Raw genomic sequence first — 14,204 nt, 5'->3', positions numbered from 1 at the left:
AAAGTACATCTTCAGTGAGCATGCAATTTATCATCACTCCAGATAAAACTCGCAGGATGTAGTATAACACTGCCTCTGCCTAACACCTTAAGATTGTACTGCAGTTTGGTATTTGAATCTGGGACCATGCCTAACTCAGATCATACTAACAACAGTATCTTTGTTGTCCTTATTGTCTATTAAGATATGCTTTTATATTAAATTTGAAAGTAAAAATTGCATTCTCGTGGCTCCTTTTTTGTTGTATATAGCACATGGCAGGTTAAAAGGGCTTAGATGTGTTGATTAACTAACCAAATGTTTAATCAATATAGCTAGATATATTCTGGTTGTGAAAGACCTTGGAGAAGTCCCACTTGCCTTATTCCCCGGGATATCAATGAACTGTTACGTGGTGCTTGCATATCAATAAACAAACGGCTTAGATAAATACAACACTAATGGATAATTGTAGGTCACCTTGCCAAAACATATCAAATGCCCCTTAAGTATACTTTTTTTCAGATTAAAAAAAAAAGAAAAGACAGTAAACTGACCTTGCTGATATCATATAGCCTTCCAGGAAGCAAATACTACTCAGTCTGCAACCTGCTCATTGATTCATGGGTCAAAAATCCATTCCAACTAAATTATAAAAGACACATCGTCGTGTGTTGATACAACCCACAGTAAGTGCCTGGCAAAGTGTTAAACAATAGTACTCTTTAGTGTAGGCAGGACACATTTGCTAACACTTATTCAGAAAATACATGTAGGGGCCTCTGAGTGATTCATAAACATCGGCTGTGGATCCCTGGGTGCGCTGAATGTTAATGCATCGCAAAGTCAGCGAAAGTTCATCTTATGACCACGGCTCCTGGACTCGCTCCAAGAATATGCCATTTGCAGAGATGGCATTAACTGCAATAGAGCTGTTGTGGGATTTGGATTCCTGTCCCTGTATTTATCTACTCCCAATGTCATTAACACCTACACTGATCCTGAACTGTTGCTGGTGCCGAGTCTGCAAGCAGGGTTGCTTGTTTGCTGGTGTCACAAATCACAAACCAGAGAAAATCGTTCTGGTAAAGATAACAGCTCTGCAGCTTTACATTGTTATAAATGAGCCATAGGAGCCCTCTATACCTGCAAGTAATGCAGTATAATGGTTTTGTTTAGCTATTATTTTGAAGCGTTACCTTTGCTTTGACTGGGAAAATTAGCACTAGGAGGAGTGTAACATGATTTGTACTGAGAATGTCACAATGCATCTGTCATTATCTTTCTGGTGTTGGTATACCTCTTAAGACAATGCTGTAGGTTAAAACTGGCAACAAGGACAAAACATAATTAATTAGCTGAGTATTGCTGTCATCATTGATTCGGAGAAAACTCCAGGAACAAACCTGCCAACAAAGTTTTCAAGTTGACTAGCAGGTATTCCTTATTGCGGCACCGGGAGACACAGGGGATAGCTCCTCCTAACGTGTGTATTGCTGCACAAGCCATCCTTATATAGTCCCTGTGCATACATACATATTCATGAGGCTACATATGGATTACATCATTTTCCAGAAAGTTCCCTGCATGTGTGCAAAATTGTGGTGGTGGTCTCTGAGGGTCATTTACTTCTTCCAACAATCTTCATCACTTCTGGCTGCCTTTGAAGCATGAGCAGTAGATGCTCATACCAACTTAATTGATTCATTAGCATCAGAGACACAATAATCCTCCTATCCTCCTACTTATCAGTTAGTTTAACTGTAGCCCATCCTGGACACCTGCCATTCCCAGATACTCCTTATCCCTATGTCCTGCTATTCTAAGCTATTTTTCTTAAAACTATGTCAACTATAACGATTTATCTTGTACAAGAATTCTCAGTATGTTCTGTAGCTGTACTCTATTTTTTTTCTCTATGTTTCATGCCCCTCTGTAATTTTCCACTTCTACTGTTACAAAGCCATCAAACTTAACATTACTTAAAACTAATTCTAAAGGTTTATATATTCCATTTTGTGATTTTATGCCTTCCTTTGTCTGAAATCTCCCCTTTTTCTGTCCTTTTGCAAATCCTTTTGCAACATTTTACATATTACCATTACCATCGAGAGTCTTTTTGAAATAATTTCTGGTTTCTATTTGGTGCTTAATTTCATTCCTTTTCCAATCTTCATAATTTATCATAGATCATTTACAACACCAGAGGGAACATTGTATCATACCACAAGTAATCAGTATTAAAATAATTAACATCAATATTCCTGCAACCAGTTGCCTCAACCAGGAGAGATTAGGCAACCATGAAGTTAACTTTTTCCATATTACGTCAAAACCCAAGGAGGCGTCATCCATGACCATTTCATGAAGTATCTTCGTTTGTTTCCAAATTTCCTCCAGATCTGTTTCAATTCTACCACTTTGATCTATATAGGAACAACAACTTTCATTGATTATGGAGCAAAGCCCTCCTTGTGATGCCAATAAAACGTCTAGAGCCATTCGGTTTTGTAATACCACTTTAGATGGGCTAGTTATCTCTTTTTGTTCTGCTTGGATTATATCAATGGTTTTACTTTCTATTTCCTCTATGGTTGCTGTGATATTTACAATTGCCTTCTCTAATTCAGTTACTCCCAAAGATGGAATTAGTCATCTCACAAAACTATGAAATGCAGTGTTCCATTCAGCAACAGGGTTAAACCCTCACTTAATCCATTTAGCAAAACTTCTAATCCAGGTCCCAGAATGATACATGTCAATAATAGTAAGATTGGGTATCACAGCACCTAAGATGCATGCCCCCTTCCAACTGGGCGGTAGAGTCTTATAAGCATTTTCTCCACATAACCAATACCATCCTTTCCCTTTAGGAATAGGCCACCACTGAACTATGATACCATCTATATTAATAGCGTAATTGTAATTTGAATAGTGATCTACACCTGTGGCATTTAAACAAACATACTCTCATACTCTGGTTCCTGATGTAATACATCTTTGTGCACAGGTATAATATTTATTACCTGTATTAGGATTAACTATTCTGAATTTTAACCTTTCCCTCAGGTACAGATTGCTAGTGTTCACTCACAAATTTTTCCATGAGACAGTGTTAGGAATTGGAACTCCAATTAATGGGAGATTCAGACTTTCTCCTGATTTAGGCAACTGTGCACACACCCAACAGTCACTACGATTAAGAACTTTAGTAACATTCTGCGCTAATTTCAGGTATAAATTCTGGTCCCAAGCTTGTACGTCAGTTATCATATAAGTCCAAATTACGACCTACGCAATTTCATATGTAAGGGTCCTGAAGGTTCGATCTGCCATGTCTTCTCTGGTTCTGTGCTTTCTTTACTCTTGAATAATGTATCCAAGCAGGTTGTTCCTTTATCTTCAGTGCCATAAAGGTGGTCAATAATATCTGGTACGGTCCACTCCACTTCTGTAGAGGATCTCCTGAAAAATTCTTAACATAAACCCAGTCTCCAGATCTGAAAGGGTGAATCAGATAATCTAAACCTCCCCCTCTTGTTCCTACTATTCTCTTATTTATCTCCTCCAATTGTTTTCCTAGATTGATCAGAAACTCTTGGAGATAGCCTTCCCCCACTTCCTGAAAACTTTCTCCTTTAAACTTGGATTGATATGGTCTTCCATATGAAATTTCAAATGGGCTAACCCCTCTTTCCACCGAGGTTTAGTTCTAATTCTTAATAAAGCCAATGGTAAAGCTTGGTACCCATATAAATTCGTTTCCTGACATATTTTACTAATCTGCTGTTTGATCAGATGATTCATCTTTTCTACTTGCCCACTGGCCTGAGGCCTGTATGGAACATGTAGCTGCCAATCAATTTCGCTAATTTCTTTTAACAATTTTGTACCGAAGTGTGAACCTTGGTCGGAAGAAATTGCCGCTGGTACTCCAAAACGAGGTATTCTCTCTTTTAATAATGTTTTAATCGCTTGTCTTGCATTATTTATCTTACAAGGGAATGCTTCTGGCCAGCCTGAAAAAGTATCTGTTAACACCAACAAATATCAATAACCCCCTTTTCTTGGTAATTCAGAAAAATCTATTTGCCACTGCAGTCCGGGACCCAATTGTCCCAATTTGATTTCTATTTTCAGTTTTAGGATTATTCTTAAGACATAGCTGACACTGTTTTGTAACTAATTGAACTCTATATAGTATATAGGTTTCTTCCTACAATTTGTTTGTTTAAGTATTTATACAAAGAGTTACTACTCCAATGAGTTTTATTATGTTCCTCCTGAACTAACTTCCAGAGTTGGCTATAGAGAATTACAATTCACCTGTCAGGTATCTTGAACTCACCCCTCTTTGTTTTCCTGTCTTTTTCGATCTTCAATCAATCTTCTACCCTCCTTTGAATACCTAGGTATAGATTTTTCAATTGTTATTTTGCCATCAGGGATTAAGGACGTGATTTCAGATTGTTCAGTTGCTTGTTTGGTTTCAAAATCGGCCAAATTATTTCCAATTTCCTGATCAGACTTACCTTGCTGATGTCCTTTACAATACATAATAGCTACTTCTTCAGGTACCTGAACAGCTTCTAGTAGTTGTAAAATTTCTGTAGCATGTTTAATCTGTTTCCCTTGTGTGTTCAAAAGTCTTTGCTCTTTCCAGCTAGCACCATGTGTGTGTACCACACCAAATGCATATCTAGAATCAGTCCAAATATTTATCCTTTTATCTTTAGCCAATTCCAGGGCTTTTGTTAATCCTATTATTTCTGCCTTCTGGGCAGAGGTGTTCACAGGCAAAGGTTTAGCTTCTATTAGCTGTGAAGTGGTGCTAACAGCATATCCTAACTTTTGTTCACCATTTTCCATGAAGCTGCTATCATCAGTAAACCAGGAATCAGCATCTTCCAGAGGTTTTGCTTTCAAGTCTGGTCAGCTCGAATATACAGTCTCTGTGGTGGCCAGTCACGTGTTAGTGGTTCTGTCCATTGTTCCTGCAAAAAGGATGCTGGATTCACAACGTTAGTGACCACAATTTCTATATCATCCTGTTCGACAAGGGTGGCCTGGTATTTTAAAAAACGTGAAGAAGATAACCAGTGGGCTCCTTTCTGCTCCAGGACTACTGATGCAACATGGGACACTAGTACAGTGATCTTTTGTCCCAAGGTGAATTTGTGAGCCTCTTCAATATTCATGACAAATGCTGTCACAGCTCTCAGGCATCTGGGCCATACTTGGCTCGCTTCATCCAGCTGTTTTGAAAAATACACCACTGCCCTTCTGTAGGGTCATAGTTTCTGAGCAAGGACCCCCAAAGCTATTCCTTGTTTTTCATAGGAATATAGCCAAAATGGTTTAGTCACATCCGGAAGTCACAGAGCTGCAGCTCTCATTAGCTCTGTTTTTAAATTTCTAAAAGCCCCTCTCTGCTGTATCAGTCCGTTTCCTTTCAACAGTTCATATAGTGGTCTTACCAGAACACCATAATCATGGATCCAAAGTCTGCACCATCCAGTCATTCCCAGGAATGTCCGGAGCTCCTTGATGGTTGACGGTCATGAAGTCTGACAAATGGCTTCTTTTCTAGCAGCTCCAAGTTCTCTCTGTCCTCCTGTTATTTCATATCCTAGGTAGGAAACTCAGGTTTGGATTAGTTGGGCCTTTTGTCTGGATACCCGATAACCATTCAGTCCCAGAAAATTTAATAATTCCACCATTCACTGAATACATCCTTCCTTTGTTTCTGTAGCAATTAATAGGTCATCTACATGTTGTAACAGAGTCCCCGTCTGAGTAGATGGCTTCCATGATTCTAGTTCCAGTGCTAGCTGATTTCCAAAAATTGCTGGACTGTTTTTAAACCCTTTAAGCAATACCGTCCAAGTTAATTGAGTTTCCCTTCCTGTGTCAGGATTTTCCCATTCAAAAGCAAATAATTTTGGCTTTCTTTGGCCAATGGTAAACAAAAGAAAATGTCCTTTATATCCAGGATGGCAAATCATTTCTGATTATTATTCAGCTTAGTCAATAAGTCATATGAATTAGCTACTATTGAACTCTACAATTTTGTTGATTGCTCTGAGATCTTAAACCAATCTGCAACTTCTCTCATCATATTTCTTTACTGTCCAGATAGGAGTATTATATTCCAATTCACATCCAATTAATAATCTATATTTTAAAATTTATCAATGATTTTTTGACTCCCTTTGATCTTCTAATTTTAAGGGATATGGTTTTATTCTAATTGGGCAGCCCCCCCCCCCCCTTTTTATTTCCACTTTAACAGGCAAAGTATTTTTTGCCTTACCTGGAACTTCAGATGCCCATACTCCCAGATATACTTCATTAAGGTTTTCTTCTATTTCAGGGAGGTCCTCCTGTTTGCTTTCCTGTTGAATTAACAATAAATTCAAAACTGCAATTAATTGATTGTTTTTAACTCATAATTCCACTTTGCCTTCTTTAAATGTTGCTTCTTGTCCTAATAAAGCTTTTAGAGAATTTGGCATGCATAAAAATTTATGCATTTCTATTTGTTTTCCCAATTTGTACTTTAAAGGTTTCAGAAAGAATACCCCATTTTTTATTTTTTCCTGTTTTTTTTTTTTAATCTTTTTCCTTTTTTGTGGTGGCCAGTAGCTCCCACATCTATAACAAATTCTTTTCCCTCTGATTTAACACCAAATAAGTTGTTCCTGTATCCACTAATATTCCACTTTATTTCCTCTGGTCCCTAGTTTTAATTTAACCAGTGGATCTGCTAGGGTAGATTCCCCAGGTCCCTGTCAGTCTAGCTCCAATTCAGTAACCGGAGCCACCCCATGACACTCCCCCCCCGGGCAAACTCTATAGCACACACACACCGATCCGGTTCCACAGAAGAAGAGCCCACTCCCCTATCTCTGCCCGAGATCCCTCATCCCATGCTCAAACACAGGAGCTGCCGAGCGCCCCTCCTTTCCCCCTTGGTTTTCCCTTTTTTTTTTTATCCTACACCCTCCTCTGCAAGGCTGCAGATGCCTGCCTCTGCAACAGCGCTTCTGTTTTAACCCTTTCTTAACTGAATGTGAATGTGCTGCTTGTTGCCAGAGACAGCAATCTCTTCCTTCTTATCAATATCAGACAGGACAGATGCAAAGGGTGCTCCTCTAGGAGGTAACTGTGATACATAATTTTCCAACCTATTTTCCTGATAACTGTTTTTTAACTTTAAGCATCTTTCCCCAGTATCACAAGCTGAACAACATCTATCTTGACTTTCAGTTTTTCCCCGTCCTTTTCCAAAGCCAAAATTAAGGGCTATGGCAGAGCTATATTAATTTTGCATTCAGTCTGTCACTTCGGGTGGTTTCTTAAAGTGAAAAACATATCTGCCTACATTACTTCATCCCATTTTCCTTGTCAACTCAAAGCAACATTAATTGTAACAATGTAACAATTATAGGTCAGAGTTCCATTTTCAGGACATTTTTCCTGATCTTCCAAAGTATACAAACGCCACCATCGGTTACAATATTTTACCAACGCTTTCTTGTTTACCGAGCCCCCAGGAGACCCTCCCAGTTATTTCCAATGTGCCAAACTGCACCCTAAAGGACTCTTTTTCAAGATCTCTCCACCCTGCTGATTTTCCATTATCAACCTCACATACACACACACACAGAGGATCCCACAGACTCACTCCACACAGTGTAAACTTGAGACAGAGACTAAAATTCAATCAAACAAACAACACTTAATAACACAGTTATAACATTCTGTCACCATTACCAAAATCACAAGACAAAAATCATTACTGTAACAAGTCACAAAGTAAGTCGAATACCAATAGAATCAAAAGCAATACTTCCTAACCCCTGTGGCTCAGGCCATATTGTAACATTATAAGGGGGGTTTCCTTGAACCCTTTATATTTGACCAGCCTGTCAGTGTCCCAAGAAGGACAAGACCTTTGTGTCCGACCAGCCTGTTGCGTCCCACTGTGGGAACCGTACTGGACAGCCCACAGTATCAGAGGGTGATTCACTAACCTATTCAGGGACCCATGCTGACAGCATCATTGAATCAAATCCCTTATGTGCTGTTGATAGCACACTGGACCCAAAACCATTTCCGCAAGACACCCCCTGCGTCTTGTAGGACCGAAACCACAAGATGGCCCCTGCTTCTTGTGGGTGTATACCAAACGGACGCTAGCAGCCGGGTATACGCCTTTACCCATGAGATTTCCTATCTCAATTTACAGAAAGCTTCCTAACCTTGCGTACACTTACCAAACCAATTACCAGTTTCCAATTCAGTCTTTATGCAAGATGCCCCCTGCACCTTACAGACTATACAAAAGGAAAGAATACCTTTTATAGAGATGGTCCTTGTCTGCTCCTGCAGCGATCCGAATGAGTCAAGGGGTCCCTCCGGGAAAAATTCCTGAGGGCCCTAGGGAGCCCTGTCCTCAGCGGGTCCTGCAGCTGAGCAGAGAGAGTCTCACCTGGGTCACAAAATTGATTTGGAAAAAACTCCAGGAACAAACTTGCCAACAAAGTTTTCAAGTTGACAAGCAAGTATTCTTTATTGCAGCGCAGGGAGACATGGGGCTTAGCTCCTCCTTTGTCTCGTTTGCCCCCCTTTGTCTCATCATGGGCTTATTTTGAAAAGGTGAAAGAGAGTAGCAAGGCATTTGCTTTAATTTCTAATGTATTATACAAAGGTTACTTGAATTTTCAGTATAGTAGCACTAATTGCATGTGCATATATAGCTACATAAATAAACACAGAGGTAGAAATCTGTAAGTATACATAAATGTGCATGTGTAAAATATACATGATGCACATGTATTTTTATATTCATGCACAAGCATGGATATGATATCCACAACATTGTATTTATAGTTATAATTACATCAAACACATCAAGAAATCTTACAAGGCTTATTTGTTTTGTGGTTGCACCAACCCAAGTTGGAGCATCTAAAATAACATCCAGCAAAATAGTTGCTGCAGCTGCTATAGTAACTTCTAAGTCTTGATTGGTGTAGTACACAGAAGACAAAGTTTTAAAATGGCTTGAAGAGGACTGCAGGGCAGATGAGTAGCCAAAAAACAAAATCCCACTTAACATTGTCCCAGTCTAATGTGCAGTGGTGTTTATGAATGGAACTAGATGCTCACCATCAGTTTTCTGCATCAGATTCAAACACTGGGAAACACTTATCTATGAAAAATTAATGAGTAATGATTAGTCAATTGAGGCTTCAAAGAATCTGCACCACAGGTAGGCATCGTAGACACCAAAAAGCCTAACTATTGACACATGGAACATTACTCTTTTAAAACATTTTATTTGGAAGAAATGGAAGGAAACCATGAGAAGATTGTTTACACCCTTCATGAAAATTCTTAAAAGCATGTAAAATCCTACCTACAAGCTAACCTTGGCAATAGTTCCCCCTTACTGAAGGTCCTCAGAGCCAAGCGCTGCTGGTTCTCATCACTAGCACTGCAGATCACAGGCAGGAGGCAAGACGAAGGTGTAGTACTTCCTTTGGATGGGTCTGAAGCCCAGCGGTTCCAAAAAACCTAATTTTTAAGTGCCAAAGAAAATATTCACATAGATAAACTAATTTTCTCTCTGAGTTTGATATTTTTCTACATCCTTTAGTCTTCCTGGAATATTCTTGCTAGTCTAAAGGGTCTTTTAGACCCAGGTAGTGATTCTACTTTATTTTTTCCAAAAAAAGACCGTGTCTTGATGCAATTCTGTGTTTTAGACTTATTGCTAAGGCTTACTGCCAGTCAACACTTCTGACTTCTCAGAATAAAACCACTGTATCTCAGAGCAGCATTTCATCTCAAATTGCCAGCTACAAGCATTGATCTCTCTGGAGTCCTCATGAGCTCAGCAAATGCATTTAGCTTCCTCTGAGGATCTGCTTATGGAAAGATTTGAAGAGCTCAGGACGTTCAAAGAGATCAGGCACTGAGTCTGCTGAATGTTTGCAAAATAAAATAGGCTACTGACAGAAGACAAAACTCTTTAGAAAACGCAAAGAGGACAAGCTTTAATATTGTCCTCCCACTGATATCTAGAAGTTGCTGTTTTAAGGTACTGAAGTCTGCACCCTTCTTCCACTTAAATAAATGATGTGTGCTTGTTACTTTGAGGTTAAATGCTTTCTTGAAGATGAAATGGAAGATTCTGCTGTGCTTCAGTTATGAGAGGGTCTATGTCAGCAGTAGTAATGTTTGCAGTGGCAGGTGCTCCCTTCTTGAAGAACAAACTGAACAAAGTTTTGTTTGGAAACAAACCAGTTTGTGGATATTTGATGGCTGACAACAAGAGGACTCGGTCTCTTCTGTCTAGGTTGTAAATGCTTCTAAAGAAAAGAAAAAGTTTTCTGCTTTCAAACACCATGGGTGCATTGAGTCACCCAGCCCTGGATCTCACTGCTTTGCCAGTGCCATGGTCATCTTCCATTTGCAGTTTTGCTGACTTGCTTGTGGACTTTCATGTCAGTCCATTCCTTCCCGTCTAGCACATAGTGGAAAAGTGTAAAATCCATCACTGATTTGTGAAATGTTCAGATAGAGACATTTTTTATTTTGTTGCTTTTATTTTTTTCACAGTGACTAAGGCTCCCCGGGGTATAGAACCTTAGGAAAGTATCACACAGAGGTGCAAAAATACTATTTAAAATATTGTATGAACTGTAACCATATCCTGCATTGCACTGTTACACATGGGACTATTACACACACAAAAAAAATGTTTGTAATTGCTGTGAGGGAGATCTAGTCACTTTTTTTTACTGAAAGAAGACAAGGTGATTGTCTGTCTTACTCAATATTCATCAGTAAAGAAATGTTGCATCCTTTATGCCTTTACCAAATGGGAGAAAATCACATCAGCTGAGTAGGCTTCAAATAAATGGCTTTGATGGGTTATTCACAAATATTCAGACTCTAGTTCTGACTTACTAGTTCAGTCTCCTGTCTGTTTCTTGCCTATAGCATTGAATGTACAGCTAGAGGGCTCACAAAAAATTTAAAGACATACTAACCTATTCATACACAGGACATGAAAAAGCCCTTTTGTATTCAGGATGACTGGTTTCTCATCATTGAAAAAGGGGTTTGTTCAGTGTGTGACAAATGATAGACTCTGGATAGCTGATTAAGTGGAAGTTTTGCTCCACTCAAGTAGATATGGTGGTAGAAAAGTTGTGAAATTCAGTTATGTCATACTTCCAGAGCATCATGCTGCAAAACATCTCGATCTCCACTGTAAGCCACCACTGCTCTGATGAGCAGAAGTTCCCAACTGTGCATTCTATCTTTCTCAGGCACTTTGAACAAGTCAGGGATGGCAAAATGATCATGAAGTGAGATTTAACCTCTTGTCTGGAAGGTCTAAATGGCAGTTGAACTGATTTCAACCGAACATAAAACTCAAAGAGGGATCATGTGCTATATCTCAATATAACTCAAAGAGAGATCATGGGACATAATGCTATATAAAAAATGCTGGCTGCCTCCCTTCCACTAACGTCAGCCTTTTGGTCTGAAGGGAATGATGTATCAAACTTTTCAAGGGTTACACAAGTGCATAGCGCCTGTGCCTGTACTTACCTTCCCATGGGTTTTTTTTAGAGGAATATATAGCCTATAGTAGACCAGGAAAATAATCTTTAAAAATTAAAGTATGTCAACAGTTCTGAAGGATTTTTTTCTTGAGATTTATCTGTTTCAAATCTCCATTGTAACCTTTGATTAGTGTCCTTCGTGGAGTAGTCTGTCATGAGAATGTCTCAAGTCCTTCTCAAACAGAACCAATTCTGTAAGATTTCAGTGTTTGTATTGAACTGCACATGGATTTTGATGTGATAAATAGTTTTGGTGGTTTATCATCTCACATTGCCCTCATTGTAAGAGGAATGTTGATCACACTTGGCTGACACTTTTCTTCAAAGTCTGGTCTTCCTTGGTTTCGGGTTGACACCAATTTGCTCTTCAGCAGTGAGCTGCTATTTCACTGCCATGCCTGCTGCAGCAGGCAGCTCTGTTCCCTGCTGATAGGATTTACCTGTCTTTCCTTTTGATATTTCAGAAATAATATCCATGAGAACTGGCTTTTCATTCTAACATTTACTCCCCCTTCTTACATGTCTGACATGAACATATAGCAAAGGCATGAGCTCCCGCAATATTTTCTTTTCTATTTCAAACTTAGTCTTATGTTAATATCAAAGTAACTTTGGACGACCTTGTAGGCTTTACGTAGTCTGTTCAAATGTCTTAATTTTCAACCATGTGCTGAGAAATGGTAGCATATTAGCATGGTTTATTTCAGTTATTTTCCAGGCTTAATCTTAATTAAGTTACAGCCACAATGGCTCTTTGTGTTCTGATATTTTGGCACTTCTGCCTGGCTGTTCTAGACCATAATATTAAAATGTTGAGAAAGATTAAAACAAAAATGCATATAACCTTTCTGAATCACAAAAGATTCCCACTATAAGTTTTCATCAGAAACTGTGACACTCTCACATGTGAATTCTTAGGAAAAGATAATGCTGAACCCTTTAATTGAATTAAGCAACTGACATTGCATGGAATCAACAAATATCAACAGGTAATTTTGTGACAGGGAAATAGCTAGCATTCTTACCAGCAAGAAGGGATATAAGTAGAAATACTCACAGATCTAATTTTTTTCCCCTAAGAATCAGGACAAAGCACTAATGGAGGACATGCATCAACAACGTTAGGGAGAAAAAGACAAATTACGGGAATAATTGTATCTCCAATGTACCGCATATGACTATTGAATCATGAATCAACCATAATAGATCTCAGAAGAACATCACATACAAAAGAAAAATAAATGTAACTTACGCAAACAAACCAGATCAAGGGCAGACTATACTTTGCCAGAGTGCAGAGGGATGTGCAAAGCTCACTTTTTTTCTAAGCATGCTGTGCAGAAAAATTCTGATATTGTTCTACAGAATGAAAGGAATATCAGCAGAAGTGATGACAGCACTAAACAAACAAAACATAAGTCATGTAAGATTGATGCAAAAAGTTGAGTCTTCAACCACAGCGAGGTTACTAAAAAGGTTAATATTTAGCAACAGTAGCAAGAGTGTGCGATCACACTTATTTCCTATTCTAAAAAGCTATAATGTTCACAAAAGTACCATTAATTTTAATGTGGGCTATTCACATGCATCAGTGAAGGTTCTTAATTTTTAAGTAGCAACTGAAAACATGCTTGTTTGGCAATGTTTTCAATTATTAATGTATTTAACTAGGTACTGTGGTAGTTTGGTGTTAATATTTTATCAATGATGATATAATTGTATATTGGCCCAAGCTGTGCAAACTATTGCAAGGTATATTTTTACTTCATATTTAGGCCAGCGTCTGCTACACTCAGCTGAAATAGTACCTTGCCACGGAAATATCTTCACATACTTCAGTGAAACAAGTCTTGAGGTTTATATAGTAGAAACAAATTCTAAATATCTCTACACTGAGGAAGCTGTTCAGCTAAGGGCTTTTAATTTTCACTTTATTTTCTGTTTTCACCTTCACATGTACAATAAGCACTTTGACAGATACCTTTTATTTATGGTATGTGATTTTTTCTGCAAAATATTCCATTCATTGCATACTCCACAAAATGCATACTAAAGCTTTTAAAGTAAAAAAAAAAAAAAAAAAAAAAAAAAAAAAAGTGAAAGAACAAAAAGAAGCAAACAGCCCAAAAGAAATCAAGTCTTGATTTTCTATGGCACAATCGCATAACCCAATTGTAAGTGATCACTGCTTTCTGAGACCATTCTCAGCTGTGAGTGATAATGTCTGGTAACTCACTGAGGTGAAACACTGCCTTATTCAGAAAAATAATTTGGGCCACCGCTGTAGAAAATTAATGTTACATTCTGAACACAGAAAAAGAGTATGGGATATGATTTCCTATATAAGGAATGTCCTTCTGCAATACATCAAAGCTTTTTTCTCCTGTGTGTGCAAATGCACTCTCCTTTGTTACGTTATAAGAGGGTGCATAACTCCAAAAGAAATAGAGTTAAATGAAAAAGAGCCATTCCAAACTCTACTGATTGAAATAAATGTGCTCATAAAAGAGACAGGAGAGTAAATTACTGCATCCCCAGAACAGCAGTAACTTATACACTAACAAGTTATTTTCAAGTTAG

This window comes from Psittacula echo, assembly GCF_963264785.1.
Source record: "Psittacula echo genome assembly, chromosome: Z".
In the NCBI taxonomy this organism is placed as follows: Eukaryota; Metazoa; Chordata; class Aves; order Psittaciformes; family Psittacidae; genus Psittacula; species Psittacula echo.
The sequence above is the reverse complement of the archived record's forward strand: the minus strand, read 5'-3'. Positions refer to the sequence as shown.